Below are 16,588 nucleotides of genomic sequence, written 5' to 3'. Positions count from 1 at the left end.
CCATTGTAGTTGAATTTATTAAATGAACACTGGTGGTGGTTGGAAGGACCCATTTGGGCCCTCATTTTCCGTGTGCAAGAAGTTGTACTGCAAAAATTGTTGCTCCAACACACCTAGATCCTTTTCCTGGCTCCAGGCAACCAGAGATGGGAGTTGGAAATCACTAGGGAAATACCAGTGGTATGGGCAGATAGGAGACACAGCTGTTTCCTGTGGCATGTATCCATTATCTTGATTGGCTACCTAGATTTACCAAGACATTCTGAGAACAGCCAATTCACTTGAAATCTATATATGCCAATGAACATAGAAAATTTATACTAAAGAGAACTTTCAGTTTAATTTGCTTTTCTTCATTATTGAGAAGTGTTTTAAATTTGGAAACCAAATTGCTGTTGGCTAAAACAATAAGGATAATCTTTGCATGCTATTACTAACTGGATAGACCTAGTAATTTCAATCAACAGTTTTTCTTAATGGCACCTGCTACAAAATTCAGGAAGGAAAAGAGGCCTCCAAAAAACCAAGTGTTTTAGAAATGCTAATTGTAACACAAGTAAGTAAAAGGACCCAGAGACTGGTATTGGGGTTCAAGCTTCAGGCTGAATATCAAAAAAGCAAAGCAGCTGGCCACTAGCTTCTTACCTATAGCTCAGGCTGAATGAGCTGATCCTGTCTCCATGAGCTCTCACCAAGTCTCAGACTGTAACCTCTCCTTGGTGTAGCTAGACCTTGCTCCTGTCTTACATACTTCCCTCATGTTGGGATTAAAGGTGTGAGCTATTATTCTCCTTTTACACTGATTCACTCTTGTGTAGATCTGGGTGGCCTTGGACTTACAGAGATCCATCTATCTCTTAATCCTGAGTCGTAGAATTAAAGGTGTGGACCACCACCTCCTAACTTCCACTTGTTGGAATTAAAGATGTATGCCTGGCTTCTACGGCTTGTGGCTGACTTGGCTTTCTGAATCCTCAGGCAAACTTTAATAAATCATAAACAATATATATCACCACAGCTAATTACTAGAGACACAGTTCCCATGGTGATGGATACTTTCCTGTTCTAATATTTTAAAAAAGGTTTCAGTAATTTTTGAAAAGATTTACTTTCACTGATTTTAATTATTTGTATGTGTGCCTGTGTGAGGGTAACTGAATATATGGATACAGATGCCCACATAGTTTAGAGACCTCAGATTTCTGAAGCTGGAATGACAGACAGTTGTCAGTCACCTGATGTGGGTGCTAGGAACTTAACTCAGGCCCTCTGGGAAAGCAGTACATGTTCTTAACCATTGTGTCCTACAATGCTTTTATAAAAGTTCTCCTCATAAAACCTGGCCTGAGTCTAACCATATTCCTTTCTCAGGCAAGGAAATAATAGTCTTAGAAGTTTAACTTCCAAAACAGCTAGTCACTGAAACTACAATGTAAACATTGTTTTTGGTCTCCATGAGGGCTAGCTTGCATGGTGCCACAAAGTATCATGGAAGTCTTCAAATAGTCATACTCAGCATGCCATAATAACCACACGCATGCAATAGTGGCATGCTTGTCCTGGCAGTGAGCGACAGCTCTCCAGTTGGACTTTAGGCCTGCTCAACAAGAGGGAAATCATGTCTGGTACTGGAAACCCAGTCAACTCCCCAGGGCTACTAAAGTGGATCAACTACTACTCTACTAAACTAGCATAATCCCTAACTAAATCTAAATATTTGTCCTTGTAACCAAGAGGTTAGGTGTGATTCTCATCCTTAACAAAGGAAACTCTCTTTGCAACAAAGACAATTACACAAAGCCACAACTGATTAAAATGCAGAGAACAACAGATTGTATGGCTCAATCTGATAACATCTACAACACATTCTGTAAGGCTCAGAGACTGTTGCAGAAAATGGGAGAGAGGGGTTAAGAGTCTGGGAACCAGGGAGTTACTGTGAGGTTATGTCTCCTAGGAATTTCAGAAGCCACATCAATAAAGCCTTACCAACCTGACCGCGTAAATATAAGCTGAATAAGGACAAAGTAGACATGATAAAGTCGACAGGGAAAGTTCAACCTTACACAAAGCTAAGGGATTCTGAGAGTGGGAGAAATGCTCTTCCTCAAGGGAACGCACACAAACTGGTTATCCAAAGCCAAATGTTCAGTCCTGAAAACATACATACAAGTAGCATTATACATACTAAGACAGTTATGTTTATGTATTTAAGAATATATAGATATGTAAATAACAATGAAAGGGGGCATAAGTTTATAATTCTGAAAGGAGCAAGTATATATGAGAGTTTTGGAGAGATGAAAGGGAAAGGGGAACTGATATAGTTAAAAATCTCAAAACAAAATTAGTAATTTAAGTTGCTTTTTCCCCTCTGAGAAATTTTACTAACCTTTTGGATGAAATCGATTTGCCAGGAAAGATGATCCCATCATACTTCTGCTAAAAACAGTACATGGGAATCCCTCCCGGATCAAAGATCTCATCATCAGGCCTAATACACAAACCTGATAGATAAAGTGGAGAAATAGCCTTGAGCTCATGAGCACAGGAAAAGATTTTCTACATGGTCCACTGATAGTACAGATGTTAAGACAAACAATAAATGTGGCCTCATGAAGCTGAAAAGCTTCTGTGTCCAGACAAAGCAGTGGACTACAGAATGGGAAAAGTTCTTTACCAATTACACATCAAATAGAGCAGTGGTAATCAATCTGTGTGTCATGAGCCCTTTGGGGGGGTCACATATCAGATATCCTGCACGTCAGATATTTACATTACTATTCATAACAGTAGCAAGATTACAGTCAGACAGTAGCAACAAAGTAATTTTACAGTTGGGACTCACCATGACATGAGGAACTTTATTAAATGTTGCTGCATTAGGAAGGTTGAGAACCACTACAATAGAGGGTTAATATCTAAAATACGTGAAAGACTAAAAATCCCAGACATCAAGAATAAAATAACCTATTTTTTTAAATGGGGTTCTAAACTAAACAGAGAGCTCTTAAGAAATGAAAAACAAATGGCTGAGAAACACTTAAAGAAATGTTCAACATCCTTAACCATCAGGGAAGCACAAAATTACTTTGAGATTTCACCATCCAACTCACAATGGTCAAGACCAATAAAACTGACCAAAGAAATGTGAGACAACTCTGGGATCTACTGGCCTGGGGACTACAAACAGGGTGACTTGCCCCTGGCGGACCAAGCAACCACTAGTCTGTTGATACTGCTGGGCTATTCCCACCCCCACTCAGGGGAGAAGTGAGCGTGGGCCCCTGTCTCAGGCCTAACTTCTGCTTGCCCACTCAGTGATCTCCTGGCCTGGGGACTGAAGGCAAGTCGACCCAACCTCTGCTGACCAAGAAACCTCTAGTCTGCTGATATCACTAGGGTAGTCCCGATCCCACCACCAGGAGAGGGAGTGCCTCAGACGCGCCTGCACCCACTGTGAGACCAGAGTATTGGACCTGCTTGCACCTACCTCAAGAGAATCTTGTACCCTTACCCCGCCTACACCCACTGGAAGAAAGGATGGGAAGACAACAATGTAAGAACACATTCAGCAACAGAAAAACCAATATGATGCCACCGGAGTCTAGGGACTATACACCAGCAAAATCTGAACATCCCCACACAGATCAAGCAGAAGAGAATGACCTTAAAAACAGCTTCATGAAGATGATAGGGACCCTAAAAGAGGAAAGGAGAAAATCCTTCAAAGAAATGGAAGAAAAGACAGGCCAAAAATTGCAAGAACTTCAAACAATGCAAGGTTTGAAAGCTGAAATAGAGATACAAGTGTAACCAACAGAATACAAGAGAGAACCTCAGAAGTTGAAGATTCACTAGGAGAAATAGATTCATCAACCAAAGAAAATCTTAAGTCCAACAAATCTCTAACACAAAATATCCAGGAAATATGGGACACTGTGAAAAGGCTAAACCTAATAATAGGGATAGAAGAAGGTGAAGAAACCCAACTCAAAGGTACAGAAAACATATTCACCAAAATCATAAAATAAAACTTTCCCAACATAAAAAGACACATCAGTGAAACTACACGAAGCCTACAGAACACCAAATAGAATGGACCACAAAAAAGTCCCCTTGCCACATAATAATCAAAATCCCAAATATACAAAATAAAGAAAGAATATTAAGAGCAGCAAAGGAAAAAGGCCAAGTAACATACAAAGGCAAACCTATCAGAATCACTCCTGACTTCTCCATGGAAACTCTAAAGCCAGAAGGTCCTGAATAGATATTCTACCAACACTAAGAGACCACGGATGCCAGCCCAGACTGCTATACCCAGCAAAGTTTTCAATCACCGTAGATGGAGAAAACAAGATATTCCATGACAAAACCACATTTAAAAAATACATATCCACTAATCCAGTCCTACAGAAAGTACTGGAAGAAAAACTCCAACCTAAGGAACTTAACTGCACTCACAAAAACATACGCAATAGATAATCCAACATTACCAAAAAACAAAAGAAAAAGCAGGGTAAATCCACAAACAAGACCAACAACAAAAAATCAAGAACAAATGAGAATTAAGACTTAATGGTGCTTAATTTCCCTCAATATTAATAGTCTTAATTCACCTATAAAGACACAAGGTAACAGAATAGATACGACTACAGAATCCATGCTTTGCTGCATACAAGAAACACACCTCAACTTCAAAGACAGACATTACCTCAGAGTAAATGGTTTGGATAAGATTTTCCAATCAAAAGGACCCAAGAAACAAGCTGGTGTAGCTATCCTAATATCTAACAAATTAGACTTCAAACTAAAAATAAAAAGAGATAAAGAAGATCATTTCATATTCATCACAGGAAAAATCCATCAGGAAGAAGTCTCAATTCTGAACAACTATGCCCTAAATACAAAGGCACCCACATTCACAAAAGAAACATTACTAAAACTTAAATCACTCATAAGACCTCACACACTTACAGTGGGACACTTCAACACCCCACTCTTACCACTAGAAATGACCACCTTATAGAAACTTAACAAAGAAACAAAGGAACAAACAGAAGTTATGATCCAATTGGGGTTAACAGACATCTATAGAACATTCCACCCAAACACAAAAGAATGTACCTTCTTCTCAGCGCCACATGGAACCTTCTCAAAAATTAACCACATACTCGCCAACACAGCAGAAAAGTACAAAAAAAAAGTGCAATGATCCCTTGTATCTTATCAGACCACCATGATTTAAAGTTATAATTCAACAACAACACAAATTGCAGAAACCCTACAAACTCATGGAAATTGAACATGCAATTTCACCGTTCCTGGGTCAAGAAATAAAGACATTAAAGACTTCCTAGAATTCAATGAGAATGAATACACAACATACCCAAACTTGTGGGACACTTTGAAAGCAGTACTAAGAGGGAAGTTCATAGCACTGAGTGGCCACATGGAGAAACTGGAGAATAGTCACACTAGAGAATTAACAGCATAACTGAAAGCTCTAGAACACAAAGAAGCAAACTTGCCCTGGAGTAGACACCAGGAAATAATTAGAGGGTTCAAATTAATGAAGTCAAAGCAAACAAATACAAAGAGTTGGCTCTTCAAGAAAATCAACAACATAGACAAACCTTTATGCAAAATAATTAAAAGGCAGAGAGAGAACATGCAAGTTAACAAAATCAAAAGTCTCCCAACAAAAAAAAAGCCCAGGGCCAGGTGACATCAGTACAGAATTATACCAGAAATTCAAAGAAGAGCTAATACCAATACTCTTAAAATTATTCCATACAATAGAAGCAGAAAGATCATTGCAAAACTCTTTACAAGGCTAAAATTACCTTGGTACCTAAGCCACAAAGACACAACTAAGACAACTTCAGACCTCATGAGCATTGATACAAAAATACCTAATAAAATACTCACAAATAGAACCCAAGAACACATCAGAGAAACCATACACCGTAATAAAATAGGCTTTGTCCCAGGGATGCAGAGATGGTTCAACATATGAAAATCTATCAATGTAATCCACCACATAAAGAAACTGCAAAGAAAAAAATGACATTATCATCTCACTAGATGCTGAGAAAGCTTTTCACAAAATCCAACACCCTTTCATGATAAAGGTCTTGGGGAGATCAGGGATAACAGGAACATACCTGAACATAATAAAAACAATATACAGTAAACCAATAACCAACATAAAACTAAATGGAGAGAAACTCAGTGCAATTCCTCTAAAATCAGGAACAAGAAAAGGCTGTCCACTCTCTCCATATCTCTTCAATATTGTACTTGAACTAGCTAGAGCAATAAGACAGCAAAAGCAGATCAAGGGGATACAAATGGGAAAGGAAGAAGTCAAACTCTCACTATTTGTAGATATGTTTCCATAAGTGACCCAAAAAATTCTACCAGGGAACTCCTACAGCTGATGAACACCTTCAGCAAAGTGGCAGGATACAAGATCACCTCAAAAAATCAATAACCCTATTATATACAGATGAAAAATGGGCTGAGAAAGAAATCAGAGAAACATCACCCTTTACAATAACCACAAACAACATAAAATATCTTGGAGTAACACTAACCAAACAAGTGAAAGACCTTCATAACAATCACTGTAATAAAGAAAGAAGCTAAAGATACTAGAAAAATGGAAAGATCGCCCATGCTCTTTGATAGGTAGGATCAACATAGTAAAAATGACAATCTTGCCAAAAGCAATCTACAGATTCAATGCAATCCCCATCAAAATACTGGCACAATTCGTCACAGACCTTGAAAGAACAATTCTCAACTTTATATTGAAAAACAAAAATCCCAGGATAGCCAAAACAACCCTGTACATTAAAGGAGCTTCCGAGGCTGACTTCAAGCTCTGTTGTAGAGCTATACTCCTAAAAACAGCCTGATTGGCACAAAAATAGGTAGAACAATGGAATTGAATTGAAAACTCTGATATTAACCCACACACCTATGAACACCTGATCTTTGACAAAGAATCTAAAACTATACGATGGAAAAAAAAGAAAGCATCATCAACAAATGGTACTGGCATAACTGAATGCTGGCATATAGAAGACTGCAGATAGATCCATATCTGTCACCATGCACAAAACTTAAGTCTGAATGGATCAAAGACCTCAATATAAATCCAGCCACACTGAACCTCTTAGAAGAGAAAGTGGGAAATACCCTTGAGCAAATTGATACAAGGGACTGCTTCCTGAACATAACACCAGTAACACAGACACTGAGATCAACAATTAATAAATGGAACCTCCTGAAACTGAGAAGCTCTGTAAAGCAAAGAACACAGTCAACAAGACAAAAAGGCAGCCCCACCAACCCCACATCTGACAATGGGTTGATCTCCAAAATTTACAAAGAACTCAAGAAGCTAGTCTCCAAAACACCAAATAATCCAATTAAAAAGTAGAGTACAGAACTAGATAGAGAATTCTCAATAGAGGAGTCTAAAATGGCTGAGAGACAATTAAGAAAGTGCTCAACATCCTTAGCCATCAGGGAAATGTAAATCAAAACAACTCTGAGATACCATGTTACTCCTGGCAGAATGGCTAACATCAAAAACACCAATGACAGTTTATGCTGGAGAGGATGTGGAGAAAGGGGAACACTCCTCCACTGCTGGTGGTAGTGCAAACTCATACAGTCACTTTGGAAATCAGTATGAAGATTCCTCAGGAAAATGGGAATCAGTCTTCCACAAGATCCAGCAATTCCACTCTTAGGCATATACCCAAAAAATGTGCATTCATACAACAAGGACATCTGTTCAACTATGTTCATAGCAGCATTATTTGTAATAGCCAGAACTTGGAAGCAGCCTAGATGCCCCTCAACTTAAGAATGGATAGAGGAAATGTGATACATTTACACAATGGAATACTACTCAGAGGAGAAAAAAAAACAATGTAATCTTGAAATTCACAGGCAAATGGGTGGAACTAGAAGAAACCATCCTTAAATCCTTAATGAGGTAACCCAGTCACAAGAAGACAAACATGGTATGTACTCACTCATATATGGATTTTAGACATGGATCAGGGGAGTACCAGTCTACAAACCACCAGAGAAGCTAGGAAACAAACAGGACCCTAAGAGAGACATACATGGTACCTCAGAGAAGGGGAAAGGGACAAGATCTCCTGAGCAAATTAGGAGCATTGGTGGAAGTGAGAAGGAGCTAGGAGAAATAGAAGGGGAGAAGAGAAGGGGAAAGGAGGACATGAAGGAGCAGGAAGGTTGAGTCGGGGGAAGAATAGAGGAGAGCAAGAGAGATACCATAATAGAGGGAGTCATAAATTTAAAGAGAAATCTGGCACTAGGGAAATGTCCAGAGATCTACAAGGATGATCCCCAACTAAAAATCTAAGCAATAGTGGAGAGGCTACCTTAAACCCTTCCCCGATAATGAGATGGCTACCTTATATACCATCCTAGAGCCTTCATTCAGTAGCTGATGGAATAAGTAGTAGACACCCACAGCTAAACACGGAAATGAACTCCTGGAACCCAGTTGCAGAGAAGAGTGATGAGCAAAGGGATCAAGACCAGGCTGGTGAAGCCCACAGAAACAGCTGACCTGAACAAGGGTCACTGGGTTCCCAGAGTTCAGATCAGTGCTTAGCTGTGGGTATCTGCCTCTGCTTCCATCACTTACTGGATGAAGGTTTGGCAGTGGGATTGTAGGGTGGCACTCCCCCGATCCTTGAAGTCACCCATCACCTCTGGCTCTTACAATCTTTCTACCTCCTCTTCTGTGTAAGACCGTAAGCCCTGAGAGGAGTACTTGATGAAGACATCCCATTTCGGACTGAGTGCTTCAAGATCTCTCAACTCTCTACATGTCAGCCAGTATGTCTCTGCGTGTTACATCCCATCTACTGCAAGAAGCTGTCTGAGTGAGGTCCTGATCTATGGCTACAGCAGAATGTCGCTAGGAGTCATTTTATTGCTCTTTGCCTTTTAGCAGAACATTATTATTTGGTTATCCCCTAGGCCCATGGCCTGTCCAATCTCAGGTTTATAGCCACCCTAGCAATGTCAGTCATAAGGTTCATCTCATGGGCTTAAATCCAATGAGTGGATGATTTCTTACTCCCACATTTATGCCAGTGTTGCCTCAGGCTATGTCACAGGCAGGTGACTGCTGTAGGCCACAGAGCTTGCAGCTGGATTAACGAGTACCTTTCTCCTCTGGCAGCATGCAGAGTTCTTTCCAGTACCACAGACACTGGTCATAAGGGATGAAGGCTCTCATTAGGCACCAGCTTGACTTCTCCATGTTCAACTAGATATGTAGGTCTTGTCTTCAACAGTGGGAACTCACGATACTTGTGGAGAGCAACCAATAGCTTTGACGACAAGCTAACATTTGGGTGTTTCCATGAGGCCCCTTTGTCCAATTAGTCTACTAGATTTCTGACACTCAAGATTTCACTTAGTGAAAAGCGTCTAGTTAGGACATTGTCTCCCTCACTATTTGATGATTCCATTTATATTTCTTTCATATGTGTCTATATTTTGGAAAGTTCCTTCACTAGCAAGTTTCCATATGGCTCCTCAAATGGTACTTAGTGTTATTTGTCCCCCTCATATCCCCTTCCTTAACCCTTTCTTTGATCCTCCTCCCCATTTAACCCTCCTTCTCCAGTATCTTTATAATATAGTCTATTTCCCCTTCCTTGGGAGGTCCTTCTTCCTCCCCTAGTCTCTCACTAGGTACCTAACCTCTTTCATTTTACAGATTTTAGCAAGCATAATGAAGTTTTAAAAGCTAAAATTTAGCCGGGCGGTGGTGGCACACGCCTTTAATCCCAGCACTCGGGAGGCAGAGGCAGGCGGATCTCTGCGAGTTCGAGTCCGGGCTGGACGGATAGCCTCCGAAACAATACAGAGAAACCCTGTCTCGTAAAAACCAAAAAAAAAAAAAAAAAAAAAAAAAGCTAAAATTTAGAAGAGAAAACATAAGTGTTATCTTTTGGGAAACAAGTTGCCTCACTCATGACTTTTTCCTAGCTCTATCCCTTTAACTGCCAATTTCCTAATTTTTTTTTTGTAGCATGACCAAAGATGAAACAAGAAACTTACCACATGCAGTGCAATTAAATATACTCAGTTCAGTTCAAATAAGCCAAAGAGAAAGGGGCTTAGTTTATTGACATTTATAATGGAAAGGACAAGGTTAAAATTGGATTTGCCAAAGATCAGATAAATGGGATCAAGACATGGCACCAAGACATGGACTGGGACTCAGTCCATCTCCTCTGATGTCCACTCATGTATCAGACTTGTATGGCTCCTCCATGGGCTATATTAACTTGACACTCTCAGTACCCTGTCCTATCAGCTTAAACATATGCTGAGCAAGAGATGCCAATCAACCTTCAATTAGAAAACTCCAAAGGCAATGTCCGGTGGGATGGATGGACCCTGTGCCCCTTTAAACACCACTATGGTCAGGAGGTAGGGCACTTCAGGTCTCGCTGCTAATTTTGTTGGTCACGAGCAAACAACTCTGTTAGGTAAATTGTAAGCATCTGGAAGATAGTAAACATCTGTTACTATGATGGCTGTTCCCGATTACAATTTTCCTGTATCTGGACTCAACTAAAGCATAAGCTGCTTGGCACTCCTGAGAGGGATGGTACTAATAAGATTTGAAACAGAAAGACCCACCTTAAGTATGGGCAGCACCTTCTGGGGGCAGCCCAGATAAACGGACATGAAGAAGGAAACTTAAATTTTTGCCTGTTGGTCCTCTTGCAAGTAAGTTCTTCTATGCTATTGTTGTGGAATTCCTTCAGCAGTATTAGAAACAACCTCTTTGGACTTCCAACACAGACTGAAGACCATTGGCTTCTCCATGAATCCTTCAGGCCTTCCTGCTGAAATAGCCAGCCTTGTGGTTGTGAACAATCTCAGTTTCAGCTTTTCCAGTGCTGAGTAGCCATTATTAGACTAAACCAACCACATCCCATAAACCACCAGTCTACTCAGCCTCCTTTTGATGTAGATGATAGGCAGACAGATCACAATATACACACGTACATCCCATCAGTTCTGTTCCTTTAAAGAACCTGCCTAATACAGTTATCTAGAAGACAAGTGTATTACTAGCAGAACCAGTGGGGCAGAGGGGGGTGGTTGATACACAGACAGAAACAAAAAACATCCCCTCTGGCTTAGTAGCTAGATAGAAACTGACAAGGACTTGGACAAAGTTGGTGAATGGTTGATTAAGAAGAAAAAAAAACTCAATTAAAATATACTTAGGAAACATAATTGGTAAGACTTAGACAATGACCAACAGGATTATAAGTACCTAGTTTTAAACTAGATGGCATGGCACTTGAATCTTTAGCAGAGGGGTGGACATGACATGACACACAGACAATCGATGGACTTGGAAAATAGCAGAAATCTTAATGAAATTAATCCGCTGCCAAAATGTAGACATGTGTGGCATTTTATTTAACAGATACTGCTTATGACCAATTAGGGAAAAGGTGAAAAACAGAAGGGATTAGGGATGTTTTGTGGCTGAGTTCACCTGATGTGCAGAAGGCAGTGCCCTAGAACAAACTTTGACCAACTCGGGAGTGTTTGTTAGAAGGCTGGCATTCCTACCAAACTGCTAGTCGATGTGGTATTCTGATGTAGGGTAATACTTGAATCTGTATTCAGATGACCAACCGAATAGCTAAAAGATATTAAACACACTCTCTGTCAACTAGTTCTACAAATAACATAAAATTATGACACCTACATAATGTACATAAATTATCTTGCATATGGGAAGAATTCCATAAATCTGATTTCCTTCTGACCAGCATGCTAACGGAAGAAAAAGCAAACATGAAGCCAATTCACAACACCAACAGAAGTGATGATCTGACTTATACCGTACATCAAGCCTACCGAATATACAAGATTGCTTAAGAGACATTTCTAACCACAAGACATTTGAGCTCTGTTTCGGACTAAGAAAACCAAGGACGTTCTCAGAGGAACATCCCTGGAGAGAGCACAGCATTGATCTGCTAAAGAGCATGCTGTCTTGAAGTGACTTCTCTGTTTCATTCTCCCTTATCTTACAATCTTACTCCCTAGGCTGACCTCCCTGAACTGACTGCTTCCCCCAAAGTACCTGCACGGAAGCCTTCCTCTGAGGACTTAAGCTGAGATCTCCCCTTTGCTCCCACTACTCCCAGATGCTTCCTTTTTTTTTTTTTCCATTTTTTTTTCGAGGCAGGGTTTCTCTGTATTGTTTTGGAGCCTGTCCTGGAACTCGCTCGGTAGATCAGGCTGGTCTCGAGCTCACAGGGATTCACCTGCCTCTGCCTCCCGAGTGCTGGGATTAAAGGCGTGTGCCACCAACGCCCGGCTGATGAACCCAGAATATTTCTTGGTGGACACTCTGAATGTACTGTAATGCGGTGCATGATCTGTAATTGGTACATCATGAACCTGACCCTCTCACCCACCAGTAACCCAAACAACATGATGAGCATCTCTTTACTGCAGATGACCAGGTTCATGAAATTTAACGTGAAATATTCCTCCCTGAAACTGAGTAACTTAAGCAGAACTTTTCCTTAAAAGAATGTTCTTGAGTTACAGATTTTTCAATTTGTTAGGAAACACACAGTGATTAAACATTGATCTCTGATCATTCAGCCAGAAGTTGAACTGTATTTTTGATCATCCACATTAATTCGCACACTGCTGAGAGACTCCTTTCTAAAGCATGTGAAGTAGAACATGCATTGTCTCCAGATTATTAATGTACAAGAGAGCTCTGTTTGCCAGGCTGTGGGCTTAACCCTGAACAAATATTATTTTCAATATCCCTTAATCCTTCAAATTGAATGATTTTTCTTCCTTTTCAGCAGCAAAAATAAATAAATAAATTTTGCTCTCATTCCTGTGATAATGGATGACTGTTTCCTTAGACAAGGATTTTGGAAAATGCCGATTAACGGTGGTGCCAGGATACTTAACACCGTTCATGAAAAAACCTTCTTAAGGAGTACACGCAGTATGTTGGCTTTGTATAAAGTTGGAAGCTTAAAGCAGGGGGAAGGGTGCGAAAGGTCTGCCTTTAGTGTTGTTTGCTCACATCCTGAGCCGAATCACAGGCTGATAAAACCGAGCAATTGCTCATGGGAGGTTTTGTTCAGGTTCCTGCATAGGAAAGCTGTGTACTAGCCACAGAAGTAACAGGGTGTCAAAGCAATTTCGAGGAGCATGCCACAGGAATCTCTGAAAAGAGCGAGCTCTATGGCTTGCTGGCCCCGCATAGAAAGGACCCTGGAGTTAATTCCCATTGAGCACTCTTACACAGCTCTCTTGGTCTGTAGATCCCTGCGGCCAGCAATTATTTGCACTCCTGGCTGTAAGATTTCCTACTTTCTTAAAAGAGGTCTCGGGAGAAAGGAATGCAAGTTACTCCCCCTCCTTTTCATTTCCATGGCTTAGTGGTGCTGTGTTTCTGTTATTTTCAAGTGGGGAGATAAAGGATAAAATGATAATAAGGTCAATAAGGATGACCACGGTGACAAACATCCAAAATTACTTTACTGTTGCTGGATCTTTAATAAAAGAAGCCTCTGTATCTTGAGACTGGGGAAGCTTTTTGCTGTGTCCAAGCAACGGCTAGGGTTGAAGTGTGTGTAATCCCCTCTTGACTATATGAGAAGTGGACAATAAAACAAATGGAGGCAGGTTAGAACTCCAAAACCAGTAACAGCCCGCCCTGACTGTTATTGATGACACAATATCAACTAGAACCCTTGGCTGGTAGCTATGCTGGGGTGGGGGGGGTCAGGGCTTGCAGTCTATTTAATTAGTCATTATTTAGTCTATCATTAAATCAGTCCTTACTAAGCAAAGTAGTCAAAGGACAGTCTGTAAGATGGTTCTCAGAATGTTTAATGGAAAGTGGCCCCTGTAAACCAACATGCTACACAGGCTTTTTCAAATTATGGTGAAACAGGCAGAACTGTACTGTAACATTAAAATCTTTATGCTACCGGGGAATAACAAGTACTGAAGAAGAGGCCAAGGCACCAAGATCAGCAGCTCACGGCCAGCCTGAACTACATACACACAGTGACTCCAAATCGAACCTGGCAAAATTAAGACTTTCTACGCAGAGCCCCTAGTGGCCACCATGGGCCGGGACTGAGGCAAGCTGTCTCCACTCTGCTGCCCGCCCTCCATCACTCTCTCCAGTTTCATTTCATCCCTGTAACAGAATGCTTACAGGGGCCTCTCCTGCCTCCATGAGGACTCCAACAAACCTTGCAGCAGACCCAGCTTTCCTCCTTCCTTCCTCCCATCCTTTTGTGTCAGCCATGGATAACGACAAACACCAGAACTGGATTCAAGGAGTCAACTTCTGCTCTGCTTCCTGCCCTCCCAATAAGCAGAAGCATAATAGGCATAGGAAGTCTGTTGTGGTTTTTTTTCCAAATACTTATAAAAGAAAACTAAATCAGAGTTAGGTGCTAGGTCAGTGAAAGCAAGGAGGGCTTTTGAACAAGCTATCCAACGAGAGATGTCTACTCTGAGGAGAGAGCATAACAGAAACGTAAATAACATAAGCAAGCTTGGCCAAACTATGAAGGAGTGCTGAATTCCATAGCTACCCGCATCAATGGGAAAGACTGGGGAAACAGGCCACCATCTACCTGTTGGTTTGTAAGTCTGAGCCATTGTGAAGCAAAGCCGATCTTCACAGAACAAAGCATCCCTCTACACTTAGAAAAAAAGCCAACAGGTTGTTATTTGCACTGGGCTAAAATGTGTAAATGTCCGCACCTCTGACCGAACAATGGCTCACCCTCAGTTCTTGTCCTCTCAAAAGAGCTTAGAAACATAGATAACTTAAGGAAAAGCTTTACCAGGGTGTGCGGGTTAGTTTGTCAATTTGACACAGGCGAGGGACATCTGGGAAGAGAGACCCTCAGAGAAAATTCTCACATTAGGTTGGCTTGTAGGCGCATCTCCAGGGCATTTTCTTGAGGGATTATTGAGGTCAGAGGACTCAACCCGTTGCGGGAGTGTCTCCCCTGAGCAGGTGGTCCTAGCTTACATAAGAAAGCAGGCTGAGCCAGCCATGGGGAGTTGTAAGATAAAAGAAACCCTTTTCTTCCCCCAGTTGCTTTTGGTCATGTTCTTTATCACAACAATAAAAGGAAACTGGGAGATTTAGTAAATTCGAAGCAAAGCACAACACATCCCAAGGAGAGACTGGAGTGGAGAGTAGATGAACCCATTGGCTTACGAGTCGTAAGTATTTTAAATAGTTCATTAATCTTTGCGTTTTTCATCAATAAATTGTTATCACCTCACCTCCCTCCTCTCCTTGAATCCTTCAGGGTCCACTCCCACATCCCTACCACCCTAACTTTGTGTTCTTTTTTTTAACCCTTTAATTCCAATTTTTACTACCAAGTGTGGGACAGGGACAGTATCATTAAAGTGACTCTTCCTTTCCCATAAATCAACACAGATGTTGTGAGCAAATGGGTGCAGCAATCCCGTCATGTCCGGAAGACATTGTCTTTGCCCGAGTCCTTCCAGACCTCTGGCTCTTAAAAATCTTTCCACCCTGTCTTCCATGATGGACCACTGAGTCTTGGAGAATGGGTTGATACAATTGTCTGTCTGTGTCTGAACTCACCTGTTTTTATTAGGGTTGCCATTGCTGTGGTAAAACACCATGACCAAAAAGCAAGTGGGGGTGGTTTGTTGGCTTACACTTCCATATTGCTGTTCAGCATCAAAGGAAGTCAGGATCACAACTCAAACAGGGAAGGAACCTAGAGGCTGGAGCTGATGCAGAGGCCAGGGAGAAGTGCTGCTTACTGGCTTATTCCACCTGCTCTGTTAGAGATCCCAGGATCACTGCCCAGGAAGTAAAAACCAGGTACCAATCTCGATGGGCTGGGCCTCCCCTCTCCCCCCCCCCAAAAAATCACTAACTAAGAAAACACCTTATATCTGAATCTTTGGGAGGCATTTTCTCAATTGAGTTCCTGCCTTTCAGGCAACTCTAGCTTGTGTCAAGTTGATATAAGACTAACCAACATAACTGACCCCTTGTCAACCCACACACAAAAACACCACTGTTAAGCCACAACCCTTCCTTTCTTATTCTTCCCCAAGATCTCACACTAAAAAAAAATAGATAAATTTGTAAGTTTCACAGTCTTTGCAAATTCAAACACATTAAAATTTCAGTTCCTTTAAAATAGCCAATCTCGGGGCTAGAGAAAAGGTTCAGAGGTTAAGAGCACTGGCTGCTCTTCCTGAGGACCTGGGTTCAATTCCCAGCACCCACATGGCGGTGCTTAACTGCCTGTAACTCCATTTTCAGAGTATCTGACACCTTCACACAGACATGCATGCAGGCATGCTCATGAAATAATAAAATAAATTAGTTAAATAATAGCCAATCTCTTTTAAAATCAGAAGTCTTTTTAAAATTCACAGCCTCTCAACTGTAGGCGCCAGTAAAAAAAATAATGTTTTTACTTCA

The 16,588-nt window shown here is 41.0% G+C and overlaps 1 long non-coding RNA gene across 2 annotated transcripts in view; it reads right to left on the bottom strand.

The window, feature by feature from the left end:
- The window catches only part of LOC110343363, a 65,381-nt gene that overhangs the window by 48,204 nt on the left and 589 nt on the right, over positions 1–16,588 (bottom strand). The window lies entirely within an intron of this gene.

This window comes from Mesocricetus auratus, unplaced genomic scaffold (assembly GCF_017639785.1).
Source record: "Mesocricetus auratus isolate SY011 unplaced genomic scaffold, BCM_Maur_2.0 Super-Scaffold_100018, whole genome shotgun sequence".
Lineage (NCBI taxonomy): Eukaryota > Metazoa > Chordata > Mammalia > Rodentia > Cricetidae > Mesocricetus > Mesocricetus auratus.
Note: the sequence above shows the minus strand (reverse complement) of the source record. Positions and strands in the feature narration are given on the sequence as shown.